Here is an 8,513-nt window from a genome sequence, read left to right on the forward strand (position 1 = left end):
GCCTGGAGGGAGTTTCTCCCCAGAGAGTTGAGTCAACCCCGTAACGAAGTGGTAGTCCTTTACGTTTGTAACATTGCTTCACTTGGCACATCATCTCCTTCCCTGACCTTTGCAACTAGCCGAGTGCTCGAGGCAAGATTGCTTAAGGCTCCCATGCAAAGCCCTGAAAGGTGAGTTTCCTAAACCTAGGAACCAAGGGTGAGTCAGCCACGCCCCGACGCCGGAGAGGCTGGGTGGAGCCAGAGGCCGAGTAAAGCAGCAGCTTGAGGGATTAAGGGGAGCGCCTGGCACATCGCGTGCCCTGGCGGGAGCTGAGACCCCCAGACCTGAATGGTCGTCGGTCACGATCCGCAGCCTACAGCAGATCCAGAGTGCTCTCTCTTTCCGCCTCCTGCCTTAAAGCTTTGCGAGCCGCGCAGCAATGACTCGCGGGACCTGCTCTGGCGCTGCGTGGAGCTCGCCTGACCCCTGCCGACCATACGCGGGGTCGCATGGATGTGGCCACTCCACTTTCTCACTCTGCCTGCGTGCTTTGGACGGATGCAGATTTCCAAGTCAGGAATTTCATAATGAATTGTATTTTACTGAACTAGGGTATTGAAAGAGCATCGTTCTCTGTCACCACCATCTCATACAAGAAAGCCAAACAAAATAGGGAGACCATAAACAGAACAAAGGCGAGTGTTGTATTTTTTAAAACATGGTCACTGTTTCAAAAGCTGTAATTTAATTTTATTTCAAAACTTACTTTATGTGTATGAGTGTTTTGCCTACATGTATGTATGTGCTCTGTTTGTGTGCCTGGTACCCGCAGAGAGCAGAGGAGGACTCTGGATTCCCTGGAACTGGACTTAGGGACTGCGTTGTGAGCTGACATGTGGGTACATGGAAACCCAACCAAGGTCCCCTGAAAGAACAAGAGCTCCTAACCACCGAGTCATCTCTCCGAGAGTTCAAAACAGTGTAAGTTTTGGAAAGTTTATAGAAACGAAAAGCCTGTTTCTTGTTTCTCCTGTACCATTCCCACACCTCCAGGACAAAACCACTTTCCAGTCTGTAAGGAGTTTCTTTTTGGCTATTCATGCCTCTAAGTGTTTTATTGATTGATTGATTGAATTGTAGGTTCTCCTAAGGGTAGCGCTCTAATGTCTATAACTGTGATTTATGACAATCTTGTTACATGTGCGTATTTTTTCACTTCCTCGGATGAGTCCTGTCCACCAGCAGGCATTTAGAAAAACCCTAGATAAGATGAAGGCAGGAGCCTCATCTACACAGCAGCAGCCTCTGCTTCTGCCTGCCTTCAGCCCTAAGTGCAGGAACTCAGAGCCACGGTTATGCAGGGTGGAGGCTCTCTGGTGTGCTCCACCTACTTCCTCTAACCAGGAACCATTCTGGAATTTTGACTTCTCCTCCACAACAATCCACCAATCTGCTTCCCTTCTTCCAGGGCAGGCTGCTCCAGAGGGAACAAGCCTCCCCTAAAGCCTTCCATGTGTCCTGGCATATTTGAGATCAAAGTTCACTCTAGGTATATCGGTGCATCTAATGTTCCTAGCACTCACATGCTTGACGCAGGAGGATAGCTGTGAGTTTGGGGCCTGCCTGGGCTGGCTACATATCCAATTGAAGGCAAGCCTGGGCTATATAAAAGTAAACTGTCTGAAAAATGCCCCCAAATAAAGACCTACCATTTCAGCAGAATACTTTTGTCCCTCCCTCCAGGAGGATCACTTAGGTCCAGGAGTTTGAGGCTAGCCTGAGCAACACACTAGACCCAGTGTTAAAAAGGAGGAAGGCCGCCAGGCGGTGGTGGCGCACGCCTTTAAACCCAGCACTCGGGAGGCAAAGCCAGGCGGATCTCTGTGAGTTCCAGGCCAGCTTGGGCTACCAAGTGAGTTCCAGGAAAGGCGCAAAGCTACACAGAGAAACCCTGTCTCGAAAAACCAAAAAAAAAAAAAAAAAAAAAAAAAAGGAGGAAGGTCAGACATGGGGGTGCACACCTTTAATCCCAGCACTTGGGAAGCAAGACAGGAGGGTCTCTGTGAGTTCAAAGGCCAGCTTAGTCTATAGAGAGAGTCCCAGGACATCCAGGGCTATTGAGACCCTTGTCTTAAAGAAAGAAAAGCCCAGTGGTGGTGGCTCACGTCTTTAATCCCAGCACTCAGGAAGTAGAGGGAGAGCCAGGTGGATCTCTGTGAGTTCAAGGCCAGCCTGGTCTACAGAGCGAGTTTCATGACAGCCAAGGATACACAGAAAACCCTGTCTCAAAAAAAAAAAAAGGAAAGAAAGAAGGGAAGGAGGCAGAGAGGGAGGGAGGGCAGAGGTGACCTAAGGATCTGAAGGCAAACACAAATACTACTTTGATCTATCTCTCTGTAGCTCCCCTGTCCGCTGCTGAGCATGCGCTTGTGTTCTCCTCCTTGCCTTATTTCCTAGCCTGTGCCTTTGCCCCGGCTGGTTCCTCCATCCAGGAAGTCCAGCCTTTCACAGTGTTCCTGCGTCATCCCTAAAGCCTCGCTACAGGACTCCTCCAGAAGAAGAACTCTCCAGCCTTTTCCCCAGTCCTCCATCTCCTCCTCACCCCCGCCCCTGCCCCATGACCTTCCTCTTGCCTTGGCCTATGTGCATCCGTGGGCTTGCAAGTGTGCAAGGGCGAGGTGGGGCTCTCTTCTTCACGTGTTCCACCTCCTTCCTCCAGCAAGGCACACTTCTAGAATATGGCTTCTGCACGCCCCACCCGCCCCCTCTCAGAGAGGCTAGCCTCATTTCTACTTAGTATTTCTTGGCTCTTCATTGCTGTTCGATTAAGCCAACAGAGTGCACAGCGGGAGGAAGCCTCCATTCCGCACAACGGGTTGTACTTATTGGATGTATCTGTTTCTCTCCCATTAGACCAGAAGCTCGAGGGCTAGAGCTGCGATTTCACTGTCCGTACAGCGGCATCACCAGCACAGCTTCTGGTGGGCAGTCACGTGATGTCTGCTCCACATTTTGCTGATAACATAGTTAGTTGGGGTATGGTCCCCTCTAGTAAATACGACAGATCTTAGAGTTCAAAAGTCATCTCTCACCTGGCACAATGGCAAGAGTCCATAGTCTCACCCCTCAGGAGGTAGAGGCAGGAAGAGTTTGTGTTTGGGGCCAGCCTGGGCTTTGTGTTAGTGGAGTAAAGAAAAAAGAAAGAAAGAAAAAACAAAAAACTACAGTAACAACAATAAAACCCTTTCACTTCTCTGAACCCTCAGCAGCACCCAGGGCTTGTAGTAAGTACTCAGTGGCTGTGTTCATGCTGGCTGAGGGAGACAACAGGTGGGCCAGAGCCCTGGCCTAATCCAGAGCTGGCACAAACAGCAGGACCAGCCGGCATCGTCTGACCCTGCTCTCCCCGGTCCTTCCCACCCTGGAGTAGCCAGGGCCCAGCTGCAGAAGGGAGGCCCTCACCCCCCATATTCCTCTGACCCACTCAGAAGTAAAGAAAGGAGCTGTTATAAGGAACCTTGGCCCCTCCTCCGCCGGTTGGGGACAGAATGGGGTCTAGATGGAAGGGGGGTGGCGGCAGAGAGGGACCACACACTGCTTGCTCTTTCCACAGTAAAATGTGTAGGAAGCCCGTACATGCAGGGTCAAGGATAAGAGGCAGAAGCAGGCTCCGTGGCTTACACCTGCAGACCCTTCATTTGCAAGGCTGAAGCAGGAATGCCAGTTCCAGGCCAGCCTGGGCTACATAGCAAGACCATGGTTTTTTTGTTTTGTTTTGTTTTGTTTTGTTTAAATAAGTTCAAATGACTTCGAAGCCCTCCTCCATTTTATTTTATTTTATTTTACTTTTTTATTTTATGGTGCTGAGGTGGGATCCAGGGCCTAGTTCATATTAGGCAAGGGTTCTGCCTCCAAACTACACCACCAGGACCCAATTATTACACTTTTGTTTATTTATTTGTTGCGTTTGAGACAGTCTCACTGTTTGCTCAGGGTAGCCTTGAACTCCAGGCTCGGGCTGGACTCTTGCTTTACTCTCCCACAGGTGTGCTAGCGTACTTTCTTATTTTAGGTGGATTCTTACCTGTCTGTGTATCTCTACACAACATTCTTTAGGATGCTAGTTTTTTGGGTTTTTTGTTTTGTTTTGTTTTGGGGGGATGTTGTTGTTGTTTAGTTTTTTGAGACAGGGTTCTTCTGTGTAGCCCTGGCTGTCCCAGAACTCCCTCTGTAGATTAGGCTGGCCTCTAACTTACAGAGATCCACCTGCCTCTGCCTCCTGAGTGCTGGGATTAAAGGCATTCATCACTACTCCCCGGTTGGATGCTAATTTTTTTGTTTGTTTGGTTTGGTTTGTGGTTTTGGTTTTTTGAGACAGGGTTTCTCTGTGTGGCTTTGGAACCTTTCTTGGCACTCACTCTGTAGCCCAGGCTGGCCTCGAACTCACAGAGATCCGCCTGCCTCTGCCTCACAAGTGCTGGGATTAATGGCATGCGCCACCACCGCCCAGCTGTTTTTTTGTTTGTTTGTTTGTTTTTACCTTTTTATAGTTGTTCTCACACTGTGTGTGTGTGTGTGTGTGTGTGTGTGTGTGTGTGTGTGTGTGTGTTGCTGTCTGGTTCATCGTGGTATAGTGTTACTGTTTTTCTTCCAGGCTAATGAGCAGAACTATAATCTGTTGAACTTTTTTCTTGTCTAGTGCTCCCTCATGTGGAAATTCTGCAATTGAGTGTTCCGTCTACTCTGATGGGCATTTGGGCTTTCTGGTCTGAGATTGCTGTGGGGTATTCCTATAGGCGCCTTTTGGAGCAAGTGTGCCTCTAGGTACATCCTCAGGGATGGAATTTCTTTACTGTAGGCTGTACACATGACCAACCTGAAAAGGAAATCCAAAGCCGTTTTCCACAGTGGTGGTGTGGGGTTGGGTGAGCTGGCTCAACTGTGCCCTTCCTGGCAACCCAAGTTCAACCCCTGGGACCCACGTGGTAGAGGACACCAACACCCGCACGTTGTCCGAAGACCTCCACATGCACACCCACAAACATACAACACAAATACAGAATGATGATGTGATTTAGAACATTTTAAAGCAAAGTGTTGGTATAGCTATATATTTTTAGACCAGCGCCTCAGGAGGTGACTCAGGACAGAGGTGGCAGGCACCCAGACCAGGGCCAGCTCCGAGTGTTTATGAATGTTCATTGCTGCTTCCCTGGTCAAGCCCATAACCCACACACTCAGCAAAGCTTTCTAGACAAACTACTAAGGGTCATCCACTGAGCCAGGAGTGTGGAGACAAGGACAACTCAGCCCAGACCAAACTCAGAAGGACAATTACGTGTCTGTGAATTCTGCCAGGCAGCCCAGAACTTCAGCTTGCCCTGGGGAAGAGAAGCGCTTGATGAGTAGGTGGGGATGGTCTTGAAAAGAAGAAAGCTATTCCAGGCCCAGGAAGGAGCAAGCTCCCTCCTCAGAGACGGCAAGTAGACGAGTGAGTCAGGGGTTTATGGAAGAAGACCAGGTCTGCTTGTGCTGACAGAGAAAGGCACAACACCAGATCATCCGAGCACACTTTGTGCCTTGTGCCTGTCTGGAGCAGACATGGGTGAGCACACACACGGACATGCATACCGCTACACACGCCGAGAGTCTGTCAGACACGCTGTAGGAGCAGAAGCATCGAGCGTGAACACACAGCTGTCGGTGGAAGATAAGGCCCGGCCTGGGGGGCCGCCTGCCTGGCCTGCCTGAAAAGCCACCTTAGGCATCTGTCTGGGCTCCCCAGGGGCAGCCTCTGCAGCGTGCTGTGTTTCAGAACGGCCTGGGCACCTTGCCCCACCCTCAAGGGCTTGTTCTATTTACAGGAATGGAGTAGCAAATTCTCTCAGTCCAACTTGGGTTGTGGCTAGTGCTGGCAGGCTCAGCAGGATCAGGTATTCCGTGAGCTCCTTCAGTTGTTAAAGAAAAGTTTAATGAAATTTGCTATGAGGAACTGGGCTGGGAGTGTAATTTGGTGATAAAGTGCCTGCCTAGCATGCTTGAGGCCCTGGGTTCAGCGGATCCCTGGCTCTGCAAAAAATAAAATAAAATGAGTGAGGAAGGGAAGATAAAGGGAAGGAAGAGGAGAGAAGTGAAATGAAATTTTTAAATGGAAGAATCTGAACAGGCAAGAAGCCAGTAAGAAGAGGCTACTGTGCTTCCGGGTCAGCCTGCAGCTTCCTGGCCAAGAGTGGAAGGGTAGAGGCTGGGGTCCTCGCAAGGCTGCTCACTAAGACAGGACGTAAGACCGTTTCATACGGCTGTAGATTTAGAGGAACTGAGGTCTGCTCCCCAATTCTGACTGTTTCCAAGGCCCTGGGCTAGCTAGTTCAGGCTAAAGAATTGCCACTTAGTTAAACTCAGCAAATCCCAGCCCTTCTCAGCCCCTCTCTTCCTTCCCCCACCTGCCTCTCCCCTACCGCCATCCCCCTTCCCGCTTCGGGACAGAATACATACTGTGATCTATTGAGGCTGCCGAAGGAGGGGGAAACAGTCTGGCATTCAGGGGCTCCATATCCCCTGGATACCCTCCTTCCCTAGGGTTTGCCTGGCCCCAGAAAGGAAAATGGACAAGCCCTCAACGGAAGGCAGCTGGGGCCTGTCCTGTGGCCAGGATGCCCAAGGCACACACATCTCTGTGTCCCATTCGCTGACCTACACATAGTTGTGGCTTTCTGCTCTTGCCATCTGGTCATTCACAGAGGCAGCAACCCCTCTATTCCGGACTCCTGGGGAGAGGTCATGGGCGTGTGGCAAGAGTTCTAGATGTTCTGTAGAGTGTGGAGCCTGTCACCAAGAAGCAACAAGACTGTTCTCTGCAGGAGAGGCTGTTAGGTCTCCCCAGAGAACACAGCCTCAGTCCTGCCAGGGACATCTGCCTGAGACATCAGAGCTATTACTATATAAATCCCAATAGCAGTTCCCTGACTAGAGTGTAAACCTTCCTAGTCCATGTTCTTCTTCCACATTATCCCTCCTCTAAGGTGAGAAACCCCACTGGCCATGCTAGGCTTCCTCTTCAGTATCCTCTGAGAAGCTCACTCCCACCAGGAACAGCTACTCAGCTCATCGCCCTACTGTCCATAGGACACCATTGCTCCATACCTCAGAGGACGTGCCAAGGCCTCCTGTGCCCACCGCAACTTCCCACCACCCTGCTTATGGAGGTGTTTTTTTGGCCAGCCTCTTCTCCAGGCACCCTGCCCTCAGGCCACTTAAGTGATCCGCCCAACCTGCACCAATCCTCCGTTTAAGAACAATTGGCATTTGCTGACTTGCCACTGTGTGGTCACCAGGGGCAATGACAAGTATTAGTTATGAAGCAGGCAGAGTTGAAAAGTTAGGACAAGAGGCCGGGCGGTGGTGGTGCACGTCTTTAATCCCAGCACTCGGGAGGCAGAGCCAGGCGGATCTCTGTGAGTTCAAGGCCAGTCTGGTCTACAGAGCGAGATCCAGGACAGGTGCCAAAACTACACAGAGAAACCCTGTCTCAAAAAACGAAAAAAAAAAAAAAAATTAGGACAAGAGAGACAAAACAACAACAACAACAAAGTCATTTCTTATTTCAATCACCTTATCAGTTTTATTTTGTTGTTGTCAAAACAAGATCTTGCTATGTAACCGTAGCTGACCTGGTACTCATTATATAAGCCCAGCCTAACCTGGAACTCATAGCAATCCTCCTGCCTCAGTCTCCCAAGTGCTGGTATTGCAAGCTTTAGGATTGCTGAGCTGAGACCTGAACCTATAACCTTGCACGTACTCTAACTGAGCTGTATCAGCAACCCTTCAACCAATTTTAATGGTATTCTTTATGATCTAGCATGAGCACTACCCCAACCCTTTACCTGTGAGGCTTGATATTCCTCTCCAGCACCCTATCCCTGGCTCAATGGAGTTGCCCACGCAATCTTTTTTTTTTTTTTAATTGAAGTTATTGGGTTGGGATGAAACATGATATAAAGAGTGGTTCATGCCTTTAATCCTAGCACTCAGGAGCAGAAGCAGACAGATCTCTGAGTCTACAGAGTGAGTTCCAGGGCAGCCAGGGCTACACAGAGAAACCCTGTCTCAGGAGAGAGAGAGAGAGAGAGAGAGAGAGAGAGAGAGAGAGAGAGAGAGAGAGAGAGAGAGAGAGATTACCTAGCATGCATCAGGCAGCAGTTCAACTCCAAGAACTACATTTTAAAAATTACTAATTTTGGGTCTTGAGAACAGCTTAGTACCAGGGTTCAATTCTCAGGACCCAGGTCAGGTAGCTCACAACTGCCTGTAACTCCAGCTCCAGGGAATCTGGCATCTTTGGTCCCACAGGCACATGCACTCACGTGCAGGATACATATGCTTACATGTAATTATAAATAAAATCTTTGTTAAAAGGTAGTTAATTTTGAGTCATTATCTCACTATACAGCCCGGAATACCCTAGAACTCTTGATCCTCCTGCCTCAGAGTACTAGAATTGCAGGCACAGACTACCTTTACAATAAATA

At 49.5% G+C, this 8,513-nt stretch overlaps 1 long non-coding RNA gene across 1 annotated transcript; it reads right to left on the reverse strand.

Moving 5' to 3' along the window:
• Positions 1-5,931: 5,931 nt before the first annotated feature.
• Positions 5,932-7,229, reverse strand: LOC131908483 (uncharacterized). The gene is made up of 2 exons (XR_009378607.1): positions 7,126-7,229; positions 5,932-6,051 (listed from the first exon to the last, which is right to left on the reverse strand). It is a non-coding gene; the product is annotated as an uncharacterized LOC131908483 (long non-coding RNA).
• Positions 7,230-8,513: the final 1,284 nt, after the last annotated feature.

This window comes from Peromyscus eremicus, chromosome 4 (genome assembly GCF_949786415.1).
Source record: "Peromyscus eremicus chromosome 4, PerEre_H2_v1, whole genome shotgun sequence".
Lineage (NCBI taxonomy): Eukaryota > Metazoa > Chordata > Mammalia > Rodentia > Cricetidae > Peromyscus > Peromyscus eremicus.